Raw genomic sequence first — 21773 nt, 5'->3', positions numbered from 1 at the left:
GTCTGTGGACAAACGTTGGCTCCCTCGGCCTGAAAGCAAGATGAGCACCACAACCCCATAGTCAGCTTTGACTGGACTTAACAGTCCAGGGGTCCTTCACCTTCACCTTTACCCTTCATCTGCTTGCTGCAGCCTGAGATGAGCTCTCCAGACAATGTTTTCACCAACATCCGCCAGCTTCTCTCAGGTCCATCATGAGATGTCCGCCAGCTTCCAACCACAGATACCAGCAGCCTTCAAGCAAGCAAACTTGACTTATTATCGCTCCCTAGCATCCCACTGCCAAAGGATTGCCTCCTTCCATTCACCAGTTTGCCTCCTCCAAGGGGGAGAAACCTGGGCAGTGCTGAATGTCACATCCATTGCCAGGTGTGTCCTTCTGGAAACAGAAAAAGGCTTTCCCCTTGGCCTGCCTTTATATCCCCTCAGTTGCCAAGGGCTTTGTGACATCACAAGAAACCCACAGCCAATGGAAACACCTGAGGAGGCATCATCTTCATTGCTTTGAGCCTCACAATGGCAGGTAGACCTATCAATGATTGTGTGCTTGTTTATTCAAGAAGCGGGTGGCGCTGTGGTCTAAACCACTGAGCCTCTTGGGCTTCCCAATCAGAAGATTGGCAGTTTGAATCCCCACAACGGAATGAGCTCCTGTTACTCTGCCCCAGCTCCTGCCAACCTAGCATTTTGAAAGCACTCCAGTGCAAGTAGATAAATAGGTACCACTGTGGCGGGAAGGTAAACAGTGTTTCCATGCATTCTGGTTTCTGTCACGGTGTCCCGTTGTGCCAGAAGCGGTTTAGTCCTGCTGGTCACATGACCTGGAAAGCTGTTTGTGGACAAACGTGGGCTCCCTCGGCCTGAAAGCAAGATGAGCACCTTTGACTGGACTTAACCATCCAGGGGTCCTTTTCCTTTACCTTTGCTGGGTGCTTGGACCACTTGCCTCTCATGTCAGCAGAGCCGTAGTGAGGTGATCTTGCGCCCCTGACAGAACTGTCCAGATTGCACCCCTAGCCATGGAGAAATTAGCTCTTCTTTCCACCTCTCCTCCAACCAACCACCCCCACCTATGTTCAGTCTCATCCTCCAATGTTGATATCACTTTTAGTATTTTTACACTGCCCCCCATTTCTTTTTTCCTACTTCCTCTCCTTGATTCTTTTTATCCTGCTCGCTCTCATCCACTTTCTTCCTCTTCTTTAAAATGATAAAATTGATAGTAATACTAGAAACTTACGGGTGCTGCTGCCAGTGGCCATACTAGAAAAATGAGGGGCACAGAAAGGCAAATTTTATTTACAGGTGAATGAGTTGTGTCCCACATGTTATGACCCTGTAACGAAAAATAATAGTATACATTAAGGACAGGAGTCCAGCAATTGAGGAGGCAAGTGGGGAGGGCTGTTTCCTGGGGGGGGGGCAGTTTCCTCCCTCTGGCACTGTCCATGGCTCTTGCTGGTGTGCTTAAAGTCTGCCCTAAGTCTGGCTCTCAAAACACCCACCAACTGAAGAAAAGTGGACTATATCCAGCCTGTCAGAACTGTTACCTTGGCCACCAATCAAAGATATTGTTGCATGCCACCCCGATGATGATGATGATGATGATGATGATGATAATTTTATTATTTATATCCCGCTCATCTGGCTGGGTTTCCCCAGTCACTCTGGGTGGCTCCCAACAGAATATTAAAAACACAATCAAACATTAAAAACTTCCCTAAACAGGGCTGCCTTCAGATGTCTTCTAAAAGTCAGATAGTTGTTTACTTCCTTGGCATCTGATGGGAGGGTGTTCCACAGGGTGGGTGCCACTACTGAGAAGGCCCTCTGCCTGGTTCCCTGTAGCTTCACTTCTCGCAGTGAGGGAACCACCAGATGGCCCTCAGAGCTGGACCTCAGAAGCATTTTAGATTCCCCAAACGCTTGACATGAGTTAGGAAAGCAGGGGCTTCACAACTTTGTCCTTGCACCCATTTCCATTATCTGTGCTTGCCTCTTCCCCATGCTATCCATGCATTTGGCAGCTTGTTTGGAGAAGAGAAGCCTATCAGAAGTGTGTAGGTTGTCCCCTATGTGCTGGAATCCTGAGCACAAATTGAATGGCAGAGAAAGGCTTTTATCTGTATTTCACTTGGGAACAGCAGGAGATGCACATTCAGTGAGGAGGATATATTTTGTTAAGTCCACCCTTTGGATAATTCATTAGTTGAGGTTAATTCATTTAATCACCCTTGGCTTGGGTCTAGGAATACCGGGAAGCAAGAACCACACTGCTAGTTTCATGCATTCAAGGCGGCTTTCAATTTGTATTTCAAGTATTTCTTATCATGTCGCCTGTGAAACTGCTGTTGAAGCTGAGAAGGCCTTCAAAAAAGCAGCTCCTGAAAGGACATTGGATACTGCTAAAAAAAAAAGTCAAAAATCCCACTTGGTACACCCAAGTTATTGGACATACCGTATTGGCCCGAATATAAGCCGCACCTGAATATAAGCTACACCTTTAACATTCGGGGGGGGGGGAGAGACAATACCCAGATATAAGCCACTCCCTTAAAATTGTGCAGGCACTCACACCCATTTCGTTTTACTGTATGTCTGTTTCAGCAGCAATATCGTAAAATCCAATTTTTGTAAGGTTGCAAATTTAAGCCACACTAACTTTTCATGGTCGGAATTTGGGGTGGGGAGTGGGGCTTATATTCAGGCCAATACGGTATCTAAGATCACCATCCACATATCAGAAACACACCCCACACTTAAGGCAACTGTCTCTGTTCTATTTAATTTTAACATCTAGGATTTAGACATTTTGCTGTTGCTGTTCAGGCCATCAAGAAAGTAAAAGCACAGAATCCTCGCAGATCTGAGACTTGGCCAACTAATCTTGTATTTGCTTTTCATTCTAAATTAAGCAGTCATAAAGCCTAGGATGAGCATTAATACTTATTAGAAAGGTACTTTGTTGCTTTTAAATGAAGAAAATATCACCCTTCTTCTACACAGTAGCTGAACTAGAAATGAAATAGCTTTTATGAATATTGAAGGATATTCTTTGTTGGAATGCCATAGTCAAATCTCCCCTTTTTTACTTAAACCCTGAGCTTTTCTGCCAGAAAATCTAGCAGATAGCCCATTATCCTACTTAATTCTGCCAGAGAGGCAAAAGTACATAAGAAGCATCAAAATAATAGTATTAAAAGAAGTGGGTGGGTTATTTTGTTCCGAATCAATTTTTAAGAGATTTGTGTCTCGTGTGGTTCTGCCTTCCTTTCTAGTATAATTACATACAGTACTGGCCGAGTTGCAAAAATATAGTGTGAGCTTCTGGATTTTATAAATTGCTCTTCATGCTTTTTTAATCCTGATACATGTGCAAAATAAAATGTCTCACCATTTTGTCATTATCTGCTCCTGCCTTGCTAATCAAAATTAAGAGTGCAAGAGGAAACAAAGGATGTACCTTTGCAATGCTAAGATGTTCCTGGCCGCTTTCACCCATGCTGATGTCATAGGGATAGTTTCTATGGTCACAAGAGCCTAGTCTTTAGGAGAAAGAACATCTTAATCGACCAGTGGACTAAATTTCTTACTGCTACTTTTGTACATCACCCTTGTCAGATCCAATGATGTTGTCACCAGAGAAAGAAAAGCACTCTCGATATTAAAAAGTTTCAGCTTATGAGGCTATCAGCCTGGCCAGTGCAGGCCAGACCTATCCTAACAAAATAGATTTTGTGGGACTCAAGGTTATTCTATGTTGACCAAAGGGGGAGGGGGCATCCCTATCCTATGCATATTTACTTGGAAGTAAGTTCAAGTAAGCTCTGTGGTTAAACCACAGAGCCTAGGGCTTGCTGATCAGAAGGTCGGCAGTTAGAATCCCCTCGACGGGGTGAGCTCCCGTTGCTCGGTCCCTGCTCCTGCCCACCTAGCAGTTCGAAAGCACATCAAAGTGCGAGTAGATAAATAGGTACTGCTCTGGTGGGAAGGTAAACGGCGTTTCTGTGTGCTGCTCTGGTTCACCAGAAGCAGCTTAGTCATGCTGGCTGCATGACCCGGAAGCTGTACACCGGCTCCCTCGGCCAATAACGCGAGATGAGCGCTGCAACCCCAGAGTCAGCCATGACTGGTCCTAATGGTCAGGGGTTACCTTTACCTTTTTAAGTTCAAGTACAATCAGGACCAGATTTAGGTTTGATGAGACCCTAAGCTACTGAAGATAATGGGGCTCTTTATATGCTCAGCTGTCCTTTGTCAACTACAAATTGTTGCCTTTTTTTTTTGGTGTTGAATATATGGTATGTAGTAATTTATGGACCTAATAGGTATCTAAAGCCATTTGCACATAACAAAATATGTATTTTATCAAAGTAATTGTTGAACTGAAATACAATTAAGAAGAAGTATATTAATAGTGGGTTTTTTTTTGGGGGGGGGAGAGTGGGGCCCTAAGCAATAGCTTGTTTAGCTTATATGTAAATATGGCACTGAGTACAATAGCACTTTAATAGATAATGTTGAATAGGACTGGAGCTAAGATACCAGTCAGGAGCAGAGCAGTTACAGGTGATCATTTGGTGAATGCAGTAACAATATGGATGTGCACAGCTCCAATTTTCCAGTGAATACGGCAGCAGAAAAGAAGCAGCCAGGGTGTAAGTATTGAAGGCAAGTGCCAATTAATTCATGCCATTTGCTATTTTACCGAATAAATTAGCTGACAACCCGTGGCTGAGAATCGTGAAATCTCCTGCACTAAATTTATTTCACACCATTTATTCCCAATTAGCCTGTTATGTTGTTTGTCAAGAGTGTCAATTAAATGGGTTGGCTTTTTTTTAAAAAAATGTTCTTAGAATTCTATTCCGCACTGAATGGATTGATGGTTAAAGCTGCATTTGAGAATTACACTCAGACCAAATGGATTCGGCATCGTGAATGAGAAAAGGGCAACGCAGAGGAAATAATAACCAAACCGCAATCCACTGGGAAGTTCTCTCATACAGCTCCCGTTCACTTTAATGCACAGAAGAACTTTCCAGTGGATGGAAAAGCAATCCGAGACAATCTGGGAGACAATTCTACTCTCCCAGCCTGGTCATGCAGTGTGATTCCATAGTGCACAGAAAACATTGAAGTGGCGCATGTACAGATTGTATGAATGGTTCATTGTCATGACCCAAATACCTGCGTATTTATTTATGGCTTGCAGAACCAAGCTGGGGTGGGTGTTAAGACACAAGGGAAGCAGGGTGCTTAACCAGCTTTCACATGGACAGTCCAAGCTTTTTATTTATGAACCAGGCAGGAAGGATAGCCTTGGGGCTCCAGAAGAGTCCACTCACATCATTCCATGCACACCATCTTTAATTATCCCCTGCTCTTCATACCCACCTATGTTTGTACAAAAGAAACTCAATAATGAGGCTGCAGGCAGGAGGAGGCTTTGACAGGTGACAGAGCTTCTAAATAGTAAACTAGGTCAAAACATAGCTCAGAAGCTAAGTAAAATGAGTGGACTTAAAACGCAAAAGCAAACGAGAGATAGGGAACCTCAGGCCTGGGAGCTGAATGTAGACCCCAGCCCTCTCCACCTGACCCTAAGAACTCTCCCTGGCCACTCCCCTCACCAGAGGGTCCTCTCCTTGGGTGCTGTGGCCAGCAGGAATGTGTCATCACCAAACCTGTTCAGAATGTGACATTTCCTCTTCCTTGCCTGAAGGGAGAGGCTCATGTGAGCCTCCGACTTTTGCATGGCTGAAAGGTAGCCTACTGCACAAAAGCATGCCCTCCAACATTTCTCCAAGGAAAACAGGGACGTCCCATTCCATCATGATAGTTTTACTATTTATACCCCACACATCTTACTGGGTTACCCCAGCCACTCTGGGCAGCTTCCAACATATATAAAAACAAAATCACCTCCTGGCAAATAGAAGGGGAAGAAATGGAGGCAGTGAGAGATTTTACTTTCTTGGCTTCCATGATCACTGCAGATGGTGACAGCAGTCACGAAATTAAAAGTTGCCTGCTTCTTGCGAGAAAAGTGATGACAAACCTAGACAGCATCTTAAAAAGCAGAGACATCACCTTGCCAACAAAGGTCCATATAGTTAAAGCTATGGTTTTCCCAGTAGTGATGTATGGAAGTGAGAGCTGGACCGAAGGCTGATCACCAAAGAATTGATGCTTTTGAATTATGGTGCTGGAGGAGACTCTTGAGAGTCCCATGGACTGCAAGAAGATCAAACCTATCCATTCTGAAGGAAATCAGCCCTGAGTGCTCACTGGAAGGACAGATCCTGAAGCTGAGGCTCCAATACTTTGGCCACCTCATAAGAAGAGAAGACACCTTGGAAAAGACCCTGATGTTGGGAAAGATTGAGGGCACAAGGAGAAGGGGATGACAGAGGACAAGATGGTTGGATAGTGTTCTCGAAGCTACCAGCATGAGTTTGACCAAACTGTGGGAGGCAGTGGAAGACAGGAGGGCCTGACGTGCTCTGGTCTATGGGGTCACGAAGGGTCGGACACGACTAAACAACAACATCAATACAGGATTGCCTTCAGGCAGCTTGGGGGTCAAATAACTCCATGCCCTCCAACATTTCTCCAATGAAAATAGGAACATCCTAAGGAAAAGCAGAATATTCTGGGATCAAATCAGAAACCAGGACAGTTTCTTTAAATCAGGGGCATCCCTGGAAGATAGGGACACTTGGAAGGTCTGCAAAACCAAGACTCACATCCATTGCTTGAGCTCAATTCCACACATTGCTAGCATGTGGCCCTTGGCAAGTTGCCTATGAGCAAATGTGGCCCACCGGCTTATCACAGTTCCCCATCCCGTGCAGAAGATCACATATTTGCATGCCCAATGCGTCTGTTTCACTGCCTGTGCATGTACAAGAAAGCTGTAGCCGAGAACAGAATACAGATCAGTTTAGAACCAGGTATCAGAGCAACATTCAGACCAGAATGAGTTAGCCAAGCAGTGAATGATTATTCTTGTATTTATTCCAGCAGCAAATGAGAAGGAATAGGTGGAGTTTCTTAACAAAAGTCATTATAAGAAAATGACTTATCAGGGTCTCTAATGAAATGTTGTTCCTTGTTTAAGAACCCTCTGCTCCTTCATGTATTTAATCAATGATTCCTGCTTTTAGTCATCAATAAAAATTACTGAGAGCCACCTTTGTGGGCTGAATAAGGGCTTTATAGTCATTAACATTTGCCGACATTGATCTATGATCAATATGGACTATAATTCTCCGATCCTTTGCTTTTGAGTCAGAGCGCAGGAGTAGCAAATGAATTAATTAACCACCAGCCTTTTCTGAGCACTTTCATTGATTAAACTGTGTTAACAGTGCTGTGCCATGACAAACAAGTTCTTTCCACTGATAATCTGTGGAAGGATACAGAGTTGTCATTTGAAACATTACACATTACACTGCTTGGACAAACCTGGACATCAAGCACATTTTTGCCAGTTGTGTCAGGCACACAACCAATCTGGTATTTTCTGGTCCATTCTGTGATTTGATTCCTGTTTATAGCTCAGTAGTCATGATTATTATTGGATTTAAAAAATCATGCGCTGTGGAATGTACAATTGACAATTTTTCAAAGTGGGATTTAGAATACAGACAGGAAACATTTCCTTCACTCTGATTTGATTTTGTGATATTAGCACATAGCCAGATCGAAGTGGCTTCATGCCATCTTCAGGAAACCTTCCCAAAAATCCTGTTTGGAATAGGAGCAATGCTTCTTAACCTTTGATTTTGCTCTGTGATGCCCGCATCCTACTGATGACACTTTGCAATCCTAATGATGCCATTTTGACTCATAATGTAATGACCTCCTGCTTTGTTAATCTGGAAACTATGATTTTATAATTGAAGAAACACATCTATCACACTTGCTAGTTATCACACATAATAGCTGCTTTGGAATGATTATTGTCTCAAAGACAAAAGTCCTGCATATAGAGGCCATTCTGATAGCAGTTTCAGAATCCCAGTATCACTGATCACAGGTATGATGGATTGAAAGACTAAAGATATGATACCCATTAATCAATGGATTGACAATATGACAACACTCACAACTTATGAACAGACTGCTTACAGGCACACTTTTTTGGATATATATGATAACATTTGGAATGAGTTAATACAGAATGCGGTAGGCTGTTAACATATACATAAGTATTAGGATAATAACACAATGTCAATTTATATATGAATGTATGGGAGTATCTTAGATTGTGTGTGTGTGTGTGTGTGTGTGTGTGTTTCTTACACACATCTTTGTTTTTACTCCCCCTCACTTTTCCTTCTTTTTTCTGTATCTATTTATTTTTTTATAACTGAAATTATTACAATAAAATATACATATTTTAAAAGGCTGCAAATTTATTATTATAGTTTTGTACAGAACCATGTACACTGATGGTGCTATATTAATAAATGTTAATAATAAGAGAACGGGCCTTTTCTGTGGTGGCTTCCTGATTGCAAAATGCTCTCCCCAGACAGGCTCACCTGGCGCCATTGCTACATATCTTTAGGTGCCGGGCAAAAGCATTCCTTTTTACCCAGGCCTACGGCTATTAAGTACAGTGGTACCTCGGGTTACATACTGTCAGAGCTGCTTGAAGATCCTAGCTCACAGAGGATCACGCTAGCCAGCGGTCATTAAGTAAAAGTCTTTATTGAATTACAGTTTCCATTCTCACGCTGCTGCGCGCAACTCTACGCCTAGTAGCTAGGTCGGCGAAGCTCCGTCTGAGTCTCCGCCCTGTGTGCACCAACTTAATATCCTAGCCTTGCTCCACCTTTTCCTCCTGACTGTCCTCCTCTGGGTCCCTCTACCCCCCGGGGCTTCTTCCTTCCGGGATTCTTCTGACGCTGACCCAGACCCTCCTGCCTCCTTGCGCCGGGCTTTAGGACCTGGCTCTCTTTCGGGGCTGCTTACTGCGCCGCCTTCCTCTGCATTTGAACTTGGCGCGCGCGCCCAACCTTCCACTTTCCTCTCAACCGTTTCTTCGCTCCCCGATGGAGGTGTGGCCATCCCCGACTCATGTCCTCCCTCCTGTGGAGGTGTGGCCACTCCTGACTCATGTCCTCCCTCCTGTGGTGAGCTGCCAGCGCTTCCCCCCTGGCTCCCTTCCTCTTCCCTGCTTCCTGGCGGTGACGCTGGTCCCGATTTCCAGCTGCTCCCCCCTGAGTCCTCTCTGGCTCTGTCTTCCTGGGGTGCCCCCCTAGACTCCCCCCTTGCCCTCGCCACTGGTGCTCCTTTCTGTGAATCCTCTGATTCACTGGAAAGACTAGGAGATCTCGGGTCGTCGTCGTCACTCATCTTTTCTTCTGCCTCCTCCCCTTCGCTCTCTGTTTCCTCCCTTGCCCGTGCTTCTGCTCCTAAACCCCTGACATCCATCCCCCCCTCGAAGCCCCCCATTCCCCCCTCCCCTCCTTCCGGTGCTGGAGCTGGGGGCTGCTGTTGCAAAGGGACGAACGTCGGGTATCGGTCGCTTCCCGTGGCAGGCCTCCATCTGAAGTCTCCCGGGTCTTCCTCCCCGCTCTCGTCGACGACAGTCACCTCCGCTTCCATCTCTGTGCCGCCGTGCTCGAAACCAGGGTCGTCCCCGAAAACGTCCATGTCCGTCTCTCCCTCACTTCCTCCTGTCGGTGTTGCTCGTCCTGGGCCTTCCAGCCACCGTCTGCGCCACTGCTCCTCTGGCCTATCGTCCCACCAATACGAGGGTTCTGATGCAGATCCCGAGGGTGACCCCTCCGGGGAACGGACGTCTTGTGTCGGGTCCTCGTCCGAGTCGAACCCCCGGAAAGTGCTGGCCGAAAGTGTGGGCGTGAAAAGCCAGTCGTCAAAATATTCTGCTGGCATAGGTCTATGGGGAAAGAGGGCATGAAACTCGTCTTTGAGGAGAGGTTCGTCCAAGGCGTAGCCCGGCACCCAGCTGTTCGCACTGGCCGGGGTGCCCTCCTTGGCGAGAAAGTATTCTACCCCCTCTTCCCCCCATCTGGAGTCCAAAATCTCAGTGACTTCGTTGATGCGCTCCTTCTGTGCCACTTCCGCGTGCCCTGTTCTGTCTCTGACCGGGCTCGGCGCTGTTCCGGGTTCCTGGAACCTGTGCGGTGCCTTGTAGGGAGTGAGCACCGATCTGTGGAATACCGGATGCATTCTGGAACCCTCCGGAAGTGCCAGTCTGAAAGCTACCGGGTTGACCTGCTCTTCGACTTGGTAGGGCCCCAGTTGCTTATGCCCTAGTTTCTTCTTGGCCAACGACCTGGCCGGCACTGCGTGGGCTGCTAACCAAACCCAGTCTCCCACGTGGAGCTCTTCTCCAACCCTTCTGTGCTTGTCTGCTTGTACCTTGTATGCGTGCTTGGCCAGCTCCAGGTGGCGCCTCAGCTGATCGTGGACCTCCTGCAGCTCCGACGCGAACGCATCTGCTGTCTGTGGCTCCCCCTCCCCCATCCTTTCCAGTCCCGGGAAGGTTCTGGGGTGCCTCCCGTTGTTGGCGAAGAACGGCGTGACCCCCGTGGACACGTGCTTCGTGTTGTTGTAGGCGAACTCGGCAAGCGGTAGGTAATCCACCCACGTCGCAGGCTGTTGATTTGCATAACATCTCAGGTACTGCTGCATGATGGCATTGACCCGCTCCGCTTGCCCGTTGGTCTGCGGGTGTCTCGCCGACGCCAGGTTGATCTTGACGTTCAGGAAGCCCATCAGCTTCTGCCAGAAATTCGAGATGAACTGCCGCCCCCGGTCGGACAGAATAGACCGTGGCAGACCATGAACCTTGAACACGTGGTCTATGAACAGTTTGGCGGTTTGCTCCGCCGTGGCCACCTTCGCACACGGAATGAAATGCGCCATCTTGGAAAACAGGTCCACCACCACCAGCACTGCCGTCTTGCCCCTTGAGCTGGGCAGATCCGTGACAAAGTCCAGAGCCACCCTTTCCCAAGGTTCGACCGGAGTTTGCAGCGGTTCCAACAGTCCGGCCGGCGGTTTGTGCACTGGTTTGGCCCTCTGGCAGGTGTCGCACCTCGCCACGTAGTCTGCGACCTCCCCTCTCATTCCAGGCCACCAGAAATCCCTGGCTACTAATTCCACCGTCTTCTCCTTGCCAAAGTGCCCGGCCGTGGGCGCGTCGTGCAGCTGCTGCAGCACCTTGGCTCGAAGTTCGTCTCCCGGCACGTAGATGGCCCCTTTTCGGATGAGCAATCCATCTCGTAGCCGGAAACCGTCGGCCGCTGCCTTGCCCCTTTGCACCTCTGCCATCTTTGCTTGTGCGAAGGAGTCCTCCTGCAACGCACGTCGCACCGCCTCTAGGTCCACGGTCGCCGCGGCGCACGCCCACACTGCTGGTGCGAAGATGTGCATGGCGGCCGCTGGCGTTGCGTCCTCCAGATACTGTGGCTTACGGGAGAGAGCGTCTGCCATGATGTTGGTGTCCCCCGGGACATACTCTATTCGGAAGTCGAAGTTTGCAAAGAACTCAGCCCAACGTATCTGCCTCTGGTTCAGGAACTGTGCCGTGCGCCAGTGCTCTAGATTCTTGTGGTCCGTGCAAACCTGCACCGTGTGCTTGGCGCCGATCAGAAAGTGCCTCCACGCCTTGAACGCTGCGTGAATGGCCAGCAACTCCCTGTCCCAGATGGTGTAGTTCTGTTCGGACTTGCTGAGCTTCCTGGAGTAAAACGCTCCCGGTCGCCACACCCCCTGCGGGTCTTTCTGCAACAGGACCGCCCCCACGGCTCTGTCCGAGGCGTCTGTCTCCACCCTCATCGGCTTGCTGGGGTTGACATGAAGCAGCTGCTCTTCCGACGCGAAGAGACGCTTGAGTGCCTGAAAGGACTGCTCCGCCTGCGCTGTCCAAACGAACTTCTTCTTCTTGGAGCTAAGCGTGTCAGTGATGGCCGCTGTCTGCATCGCGAAGCCCTTGATAAACTTGCGATAGAAGTTCGCAAAGCCGACAAACCGTTGGACCTCCTTCCGGTTGCGCGGACTCTTCCAATCCAACACCGCTCGAACCTTGGCGCTGTCCATGGCGAGCCCCTTGTCAGACAGCTTGTAGCCCAGAAAATCCACCTCCAGCACGTCAAATTGGCACTTCTCCAGCTTGGCGTAGAGCCTATGTTGCTTTAGCCTGCTCAGCACTTCCTTGACGTGTCCGTCATGCTCCTGCTGCGACTCCGAAAAGATCAGGATGTCATCTAAGAAACAGACGCACGTCTTGTAGAGAAGTCCCGCCAACACGTGATGCATAAACGCTTGAAAAACGTGGGAGCCATTTTGCAATCCAAAAGGCATAACTCTATATTCGTAGGTCCCCAGTGGCGTGAACATGGCTGTCTTCCACTCATCTCCTTCCCGCATGCGAATGAGGTTGTACGCCCCCCGCAGGTCCAACTTGGTGAACACTCTGCCCTTCCGTACCTTTGCGAGGAGGTCGTCAATACGGGGCATGGGGAAGTCCGATGGCCTAGTCAGACTGTTCAAAATCCTGTAATCCACTACCAGTCTTTTCTGGGGCGTGTCCCGCTTCTTAACAAAGAATACGGGACTGCCCCCCACTGCCCTGGACTCCCGGATGAAGCCGCGTTGCAAATTATGGTCAATGAACTCTTTGAGTTCCTGCAGTTCGTCCTCTGACATGGAATACAGTTTCCCTTTAGGCAGCGCCGCCCCCGGCAGCAGGTCAATTTTGCAGTCATATGGTCTGTGAGGGGGTAGCCTGTCTGCCTCCTTCTCGCAGAAAACTTCCAAAAATTCAGCGTACTTGTGTGGAATCGCTTGCAGCGTGCCTAGCAGCAGCTGTGACTCCTCTTCCTCTCCTTCCTGCCTGGGCACGATGCAGTGTTCAGCACAAAAGGAAGAGCCGAAGGTCAGCTGCCTCTGGTACCAAGCCATCGCTGGGCTGTGCTTGTCCAGCCAACTCATGCCCAATACAATGGGCGTGTCAGATAGTCGAGTGACGTTGAAGCTGATGATTTCTCTGTGATTCCCAAGTCGCATCACCATTGGTGGCGTCTGCTTCACCACTTGCCCCCCGAGCAGCTCCCTGCCATCCACCGTGACAACCTGCAGGGGCAGTGTGGCCGGCAGCAACTGCACAGCGTGCCTGTCGACAAAGTCCTGCCCTATAAAGTCCGCATTGCTGCCTGAGTCAATGGTGATTGGCACGTCCATGGTGATTCCATTGGGCAGTTGGAGAGACGCTGTGAGCCTCACTACTGGTTTGGGCGGGAGGGGGTTCACGGGCTGTAAAATCGCTGGGGACTGCGTCACTAACACGTCTGGCTGGGCCCCAGTGCCTCTTCCTCCAGCCAGACAGCCTCGTTTCCCTGCTGTGGTCCTCCTTGCTGTGTTGCTGCAGTCACCATTGCTGAAGCTGCAGTGAGCTTGTGGGGCCTCTGGGGACACTCTTTCGCCATATGCCCTGGCTCCTCACAGACGTAACACTTCCTGTTCCCTCTAGGAGGCTTCGCTTTCACTGCTGCTGGTGCTAGGGCTCTGGTTGCTGACTGAGCCCTTGCACCTCCCACCTCCATAGGTTCGGCTCCTCCTCCTGGCGGAGGCGTGGATTGCGCCCGCGCTGCTTCCCTGGGAAAGAAGGAGGGGCCCCCGGCTGGTTCGTGCCCTCCACGCCCTTCGTCCCTGTTCCACGGACGTCCTTCCAGCCTCACCCCCACTGCCAGTGCCCTCTGAACGACCTCCTGGGTGGTTCGGGGTCTCTCCCCCCTGGCGATCTCATCTTTAATCGAGTTATGCAGCCCCTCCCAAAAGAGGTCTCTTACAGGAGCCGAATCTCTGTCCCATTCCAGGGCACTGACCAAGGCGAAAAAGCGGGCATGGTACTGCCTGACGCTGGCCCTCCCTTGTCTCAGCCCATGCACCTCCTTCCGTGCAAGATCCACGTCAATACTTGATAAAAAACACCCATCCATTGCTTTAATAAAGGCATCTGCATTCTGTAGCGCCGGATCCTTATCTCTCCATAAATTGCGTAGCCATGCTCTCGCATCCCCATGCAGATGGGACATGATGAACCCCACTCTCTCTTGTTCATCTCTAAAGTCTTTATGCAGCAGTTGCAGTGCGCACAGTACGTCGGCTCTAAAGTTGGGATACTGTTGCAGGTTCCCATCGAAGTGAGAGACCAGCCCGCCTGTCCGTCTCGCCAACCCAATGCCCTCCTGCCGGGGTGTCTGCTTTGTCAGCACGTCTAACCTGACCTGGAGATCCCTGCAGGCTGCGGCTGCTTCCTCCTCCCTCTTCCTGGATGCTAGAGCCTCGGCGTTCAGTTGTGCCACCGCGTTTCTGAGTTCCTCTATCTGCTGCTCAGCCGTCATGTCGTCTGCCGTTCGTGAGCTTGCTAGTAGGCACCTGTGTCTCTCCCCTCCTCGAGGCTGTAGATGCCCACAAGTGGAGACGGAGCTTACTGTCAGAGCTGCTTGAAGATCCTAGCTCACAGAGGATCACGCTAGCCAGCGGTCATTAAGTAAAAGTCTTTATTGAATTACAGTTTCCATTCTCACGCTGCTGCGCGCAACTCTACGCCTAGTAGCTAGGTCGGCGAAGCTCCGTCTGAGTCTCCGCCCTGTGTGCACCAACTTAATATCCTAGCCTTGCTCCACCTTTTCCTCCTGACTGTCCTCCTCTGGGTCCCTCTACCCCCCGGGGCTTCTTCCTTCCGGGATTCTTCTGACGCTGACCCAGACCCTCCTGCCTCCTTGCGCCGGGCTTTAGGACCTGGCTCTCTTTCGGGGCTGCTTACTGCGCCGCCTTCCTCTGCATTTGAACTTGGCGCGCGCGCCCAACCTTCCACTTTCCTCTCAACCGTTTCTTCGCTCCCCGATGGAGGTGTGGCCATCCCCGACTCATGTCCTCCCTCCTGTGGAGGTGTGGCCACTCCTGACTCATGTCCTCCCTCCTGTGGTGAGCTGCCAGCGCTTCCCCCCTGGCTCCCTTCCTCTTCCCTGCTTCCTGGCGGTGACGCTGGTCCCGATTTCCAGCTGCTCCCCCCTGAGTCCTCTCTGGCTCTGTCTTCCTGGGGTGCCCCCCTAGACTCCCCCCTTGCCCTCGCCACTGGTGCTCCTTTCTGTGAATCCTCTGATTCACTGGAAAGACTAGGAGATCTCGGGTCGTCGTCGTCACTCATCTTTTCTTCTGCCTCCTCCCCTTCGCTCTCTGTTTCCTCCCTTGCCCGTGCTTCTGCTCCTAAACCCCTGACACATACGCTTCAGGTTACATACTCCGCTAACCCAGAAACAGTACCTCGGGTTAAGAACTTTGCTTCAGGATGAGAACAGAAATCGTGCTCTGGGGGCACAGCGGCAGCTGGAGGCCCCATTAGCTAAAGTGGTGCTTCAGGTTAAGAACAGTTTCAGGTTAAGAACGGACCTCTGGAATGAATTAAGTACTTAACCCAAGGTACCACTGTAATCTATGGCTTGTGAAAGCATGGGCGAGAGGTCTGTTATTATGATGACTACTTTATTATCAGGCCAGGGGTCAGCAAACTTTCTGTGCCTCGGGCCGGTGTCTCCAGCGCCGATCGCAAGGCGGGCCGGAGGGTGGGGGAGCGCGTGCCCATACTCGTGTGCACACACTATTTCCGGCGCATTTCCGGGTCGGAGGAGCACCGGAAATAGCTTGTGTGTATGTGCACATGCCTCCTCCCACCCGGATGTGCACCAGAAATAACGCTTGTGCATGTGCAAATAACGCTTGCACATGCGCACAAGCTCTTTCCGGTGCTTCTCCAACCCGGAAGTGGGCAGCAGCGCCGCGCCGGTAAAAGCAGGTGGCAGCAGCGGTCGCCGCGGGCCAGATAAGCGAGTCCCTCAGGCCTTATCCAGCCTGTGGGCCTTAGGCTGTCTGTCAGCATGCTTTTTATTATGTTTATTATCGTTGATGCTCTGTAATGTGTTTTTAATTTTGTACACCACCCTGCGATCTTCTGTTAAAGGTGGTATATAAACTGAATAATAATAATAATAATAATAATAATAGGAAACATTACCAGTGTCGGGAGGGGGTTGTGCATTCAGAGTGCCCCTAGCTCTCATTTGTTAAAGTTACGGTTGTAATATCTGCCTGAGTCAGACGCTGCTCCCACTTATGCTGAGTCAGTAGAGCTTCACTAGTGTCACTAGTGTTTACAAAGGATGCTCCAGCAAAAGACAAGGATGAGCAGCAAGATCCCATTGAAGACCAACAGACATGCAGCTAAAGTGCCCTTCAACAACTTAACACTGACATCACCCACAGGGTTTTTCACCAAGGACACCGGCATGCTTCATTATGATGCAATCTAGGCAGTCAGGCATTTCAATCAAAAGGGGTTTCTCCCCCCAGCTACTGTACTTGAAGTGTGATTCACTGTGAGTAAGGGCGATTGAAGCAGTCCCTTTGGGTAAGGACAATGCATGCTGGGGGGTTATTCACTCCTCTGCGTTGCCTTGTCTTAAACAGGGGTCAGCAACCTTTTTCAGCTGTGGGCCGGTCCACTATCCCTCAGACCTTGTGGCTTGCCAGACTATATTTTGAAGGGGGGAGAAATGAACAAATTCCTATGCCCCACCAATAACCCAGAGATGCATTTTAAATAATAGCACACATTCTACTCATGTAAAAACACCAGGCAGGCCCCACAAATAACCCAGAGATGCCTTTTAAATAAAAGGACACATTCTACTCATGTAAAAACACGCTGATTCCCGGACCATCTGCGGGCTGGATTGAGAAGGCAATTTGGCCGCATCCAGCCCCTGGGCCTTAGGTTGCCTACCCCTGCCTTAATAGATAATGACAACATTATCAGCTCTGTTTTGTGGAGTCAAGCCACATGGATTTCTTTTACAAGCATACGGATATGGGATGAGGGGCAGGTAGCGTTTACGTAGATTAGAAATGAGTTCATGGCTACATCTGCAGACACGCATCGCTCTCAGGCAGCTGCCTCTCAACTGTACTTTCTTTCATTTCCCAGTGCAAATAAACTTTTCTCTCTTTTTTCATTACAGACTGAAGGCTTCTCAGGGAGAATTCCACTCCCACTTACCCTTGAACACAGAATCCAGGTGGCCGTTGAATTGCCCTGACCCTGGACAGTTGCCAGAAAGCCATTTAAGGCTGCCAGATGAAGCAGCAAAGGGCCTCTGGGAGAGGCTGCCGAAAATGCCCTTTCCGCAAATTAGCAGGAAAAGAGCAAGTAGCTTAGACCTCACCGACATTCTTCTAATATTTGAAGAGTCTCCAGCAGCATCTCCTGACTCTTGCAGCTGCTTTCCACTTTAGGCATCATTTGCACATCTCCTGGCAACTTCCTGACTCAATCCAACTGAAAACCACCCCAGCTGCCAGAGATATCTTTCTACTAACAGCAGCAGGATTCATAATCTGTTGTTCAGTGGCTGCTCTCAGAGACAGCTTCCAGGGCAGCACTTGGGGGATGAAAAGGTGGCACAAACTAAAATAAAAATAAAAATGGGGGGGGGGGGAGAGAGAGATTACTAAATAAAGAATCAATGCTAAAAAGTGAGTACCTAATGCATAGTTGATCCAAAAATAAAAATAAAAATCGGGTAATGATGCAAGGTAATAACATTCCAAAAATCCAGTCATAGGAGACTGGGAGTTGCCTGACTGTAATGACCATGACTCCAACTATAGGATATTAACAGCTTGTCATAAATGATGACTGCAATTCTATACCATTTACCAAAAAATAAGCCAAATGGCCTTCAAGTGTGACTTCCTTTGGAGTAAAGATGTATAGCACACCATTGCACTGCATGTTCTCTTTCCTTCAAATATTGTGTTCTTTTGACCTCCAGTTCCTTACCTATGGCACAATATGATCTGTTCATTAGCTATTCCTTGTCCTTCATTTAGCACACAATTCATCCTTGTAAGTCAGTAACATCGGGTTTCTTCCCCCAATGTCCTGAACTTAGCAGGTGCTGTTTGCCCTTTTCTTAGTGTTGCTTTTACGTAAGACTTAAAGGAAGAGACTTATCCACTCGATGTTCATTCAGAAAGTACATCCTGCAAGGTTACAATTCAAGGACAGGACTGGGGAACAGGACAGGACAGGACTGGCTTATACCTGTGGACAGTTGCCAAGCAATGCCTTAGTGCCAGGTAACTGACAAGCGGTGCGATAGCTGTGAGATAGCTCAGTCAGTAGAGCATGAGGCTCTTAATCTCAAGGCCGTGGGTTCGAGCCACACATAGGGCAAAATATTTCTGCATTGCAGGGGGTTGTACTAGAATGATCCTAGCAGTCCCTTCCAACTCTGTTATTCTATATTTCTCATATGAACTTATCGTTTACCCCAATGCTTAGGAAGCTTCATAGAAATTACTGGACCACAAAACCATGGCTTAATTCTTCTGGGATCAGCCCCAAAGTCTAAGAAGCAGTGATGGTGCACACCTCTACTGCAGTGTTTTCCAAACTTGGGTCTCCAGCTGTTTTTGAACTACAGCTTCCATAATCCCTGACCTGGAACCCTTGCAATCTTGCACTGCTTGGAGATTGGGGTTGCATGCAAGAGTATGTTTAAGAACACCGGGGCAATTTAGCTGATGGGTAGGAAGAATCCTACAAAGGTCAGAGGCCACTGGTTTCTAGTATTTGCAAATCCTGAAGGAGCGTCTCCACCCCCATCGTTCAGCCCAGACACTGAGGTCCAGCTCCGAGAGCCTTCTGCCGATTCCCTCCCTGCAAGAAGTGAGGTTACAAGGAACCAGGCAGAGGGCCTTCTCAGTAGTGGCACCTGCCATGTGGAATGACCTCCCATTTGATGTCAAGAAAATAAACCACCACCTGACTTTTAGAAGGCATCTGAAGGCAGCCCTGTTTAGGGAAGTTTTTAATGTTTGATGTTTTATTGTGTTTTTAATATTCTGTTGGAAACCACACAGAGTGGCTGGGGAAACTCAGCCTGCTGGGCGGGGTATAAATAATATAGTAGTAGTAGTAGTAGTAGTAGTAGTAGTAGTCGTAGTCATAGTCGTCTAGCCTCGCCTGACATTATGTAAATGAACATGGCATCTAAATATATGAAAATACCATGCAACTAAAATATGCAACTATGACAGCAGCCCTTCAAATTCAGATATGTTTACAGAAGGTAGTCCTTGGTGTGCAACAGGTTCCCTGACCCTGTACTGCTGGGAGTAGGAAATGAGACTAAGTACAAATCTTTAATATGCCCTAGGTCTTGCTAGCTGGGAATAATGGGAGTTGTAATCCAAAAAAACAGCTGGGGACCCAAGTTTGGGAAACACTGCTTTACTGGAAGGAGAAATGAAAATCAACCAACAGAAAGGTAAGGGTTTAATCCTGGGACCTGGAGTTGCCCCTGACCTCAAGAGCACTATTAAAATTTGCCTGTAAACATTATCAAGTAAAAGGTTGCATTCAGCTATTAAACAGTAGTTGGAATTTCCAAACAGAAGTCAATCTGCCAAATACATTATGTACCCAGGACGGTCTTTGATTATGTTTTTTCAGGTGAAAAAAATATATTAAAAAATCAAGCTTTTCTTCTTCTTCTTCTTTTTTTAAACTGCTGTTTAGAAAAGATTCTAGGTTTCCTTTCTTCATAGATGGGCGATGGAGGGGGGGAGTTAAAAGGAAGTGCTACATTTTTTTTAAACCACCTGTGAGCTCATGAAAAAGCCTGAGACTTGAAAGGAAAAACACACGGAGGTGCTTAACCAAAACAGACAGAATATCCCTTGAATCACCACAAAAATAATTTCCCTTCTAATGTGGGGAGATTACTCACAAGAACTGGCAGCTATGCAAATAACCTTCACAGCGTTTGGGAATTTTTTTCCCCCTTCCACAACAGATTTCAAAGAAGGAGCTTGCTTTCAGGAAGAAAGAGAGAAAGAGTCCAACATGACTCAAAAGCAGAAAATTGCAGGATGTTGCTTATTTACAAAGCTTACTTCAGATTTTCTATATCCAGTGCTACATTTTGCATGCCAAGACCTAGGGCATATTAAAGATTCGTATTTAGTCTCATTTCCTACTCCCAGCAGGACAGGGTCAGGGAACCTGTTGCACACCAAGAACTACCTCCTGTAAACATATCAGAATTTGAAGGGCTGCCGTTATAGTTGCATATTTTAGTTGCATGCCATTTTCATATATTTAGATTTCATGTTCATTTACATAATGTTAGGCCAGGCTAAAGCCTTAATAATATATATTTTCCTTCCCCACCCATCTGGCCGGGTTTCCCCAGCCACTCTGGGCAGCTTCCAACAGAATATTAAAAACACAATAAAACATCAAACATCAAAAACTTCCCTAAACAGGGTTGCCTTCAGATGCCTTCTAAAAGTCAGGTGGTTATTTATTTCCTTGACAACAGATGGGACAACAGGGCAGGCGCCACTACCGAGAAGGCCCTCTGCCTGATTCCCTGTAACCTCAATTCTCACAGGGAGTAAACTGCCAGAAGGCCCTCGGAGCTAGACCTCAGTGTCTGGGCTGAATGACGGGAGTGGAGACGCTCCTTCAGGATTTGCAAATACTAAAAACCAGTGGCCTCTGACCTTCCTAGGATTCTTCCTACCCATCAGCTAAATTGCCCCGGTATTCTTAAACATACTCTTGCCTGCAACCCCAGTCTCCAAGCAGAGCAAGATTTCAAGGGTTCCAGGCACTAACCCAGGGTCTGTGTTTCCTTTTGGAAATGAGGCAAAGCGGAGACTGTGGTGTCCTTATGATATATGGTTTATTTACACATATCTGCAACCTGAGCCTACGACAAAGGGGTTCACGGCATCAACACCCCAAAAGGGTCTTGCTTCTCCCATAGCCACAGGCAAACAGAAATCAAGCTTCGTGCTCTGCCTACTGCTTTGCTTCTCAGTCTCATAACGCCTAACTTTAAGGTTCTAGCTCACATTGCTCCTAACTCTCTATCCTCTAAGCTCTGGCTTTATCTGTTATGGGCTATTTGCCATCTCATGCCAAGTCCCTGTGATCCCATGTTCTCTTAATAACCCATCACCCAGGCAATCACCTCAACACAAGAGGCTAGCCTGGCTTAATTAGCTTTGACCACTTGTTAGATCCACGGACTATCAGTGTCCAACACACAGCTCAGAACCTCAAGCCTTAATTAAATTCTAACACTTGCTGGATCCTGGGGTGAAAGTGGTCTGGCACTCAGAAACTCATAACACTACTAACTTCCAGGGGTAAAAGCGTTAGCGGTATGAAAACTGACAAATCATATCGCTCGCAAATTCAAAAATATCCAACCATCTGAAAGGATCCTTTGAAATAACTATGATATTGTAGAATAATTATTTGAGCCTTTTTTTAAAAGGTTTGCCTCCTTTTTATAATATATCTCTGCAATAATAATAATAATAATAATAATAATAATAATAATAATAATAATATTTTTTATTTATACCCCGCCCTCCCCAGCCAAGGCTGGGCTCAGGGTATCTAACAAGTAATAATAAAAACAAGTTGAATGAATACATAAAAACAAGATTAAAATACAACATTAAAATACTGAAACATTAAAATATTAAAATGCAGCCTCATCACAGGAGAAAGGAAAAAGGAAAAAGAAAGGGGGGGAGGGAATCAAATTGGCTCCAAGCCAAAGGCCAGGTGGAACAACTCTGTCTTACAGGCCCTGCGGAAAGAAATCAGATCCTGCAGGGCCCTGGTCTCATGAGGCAGAGCG

At 48.0% G+C, this 21773-nt stretch overlaps 2 long non-coding RNA genes across 2 annotated transcripts in view; one reads left to right on the top strand and one right to left on the bottom strand.

The window, feature by feature from the left end:
- Positions 1-21773, bottom strand: part of LOC310688506 — a 486265-nt gene that overhangs the window by 198753 nt on the left and 265739 nt on the right. The gene's annotated exons all lie outside the window — the stretch shown is intronic.
- Positions 16400-17584, top strand: LOC310688549. Its single transcript, XR_014517030.1, has 2 exons — positions 16400-16456; positions 17067-17584. It is a non-coding gene; the product is annotated as an uncharacterized lncRNA (long non-coding RNA).

Source organism: Podarcis liolepis, assembly GCF_965112155.1.
Source record: "Podarcis liolepis genome assembly, chromosome: 11".
In the NCBI taxonomy this organism is placed as follows: domain Eukaryota; kingdom Metazoa; phylum Chordata; class Lepidosauria; order Squamata; family Lacertidae; genus Podarcis; species Podarcis liolepis.
The sequence above is the reverse complement of the archived record's forward strand: the minus strand, read 5'-3'. Positions and strand labels throughout refer to the sequence as shown.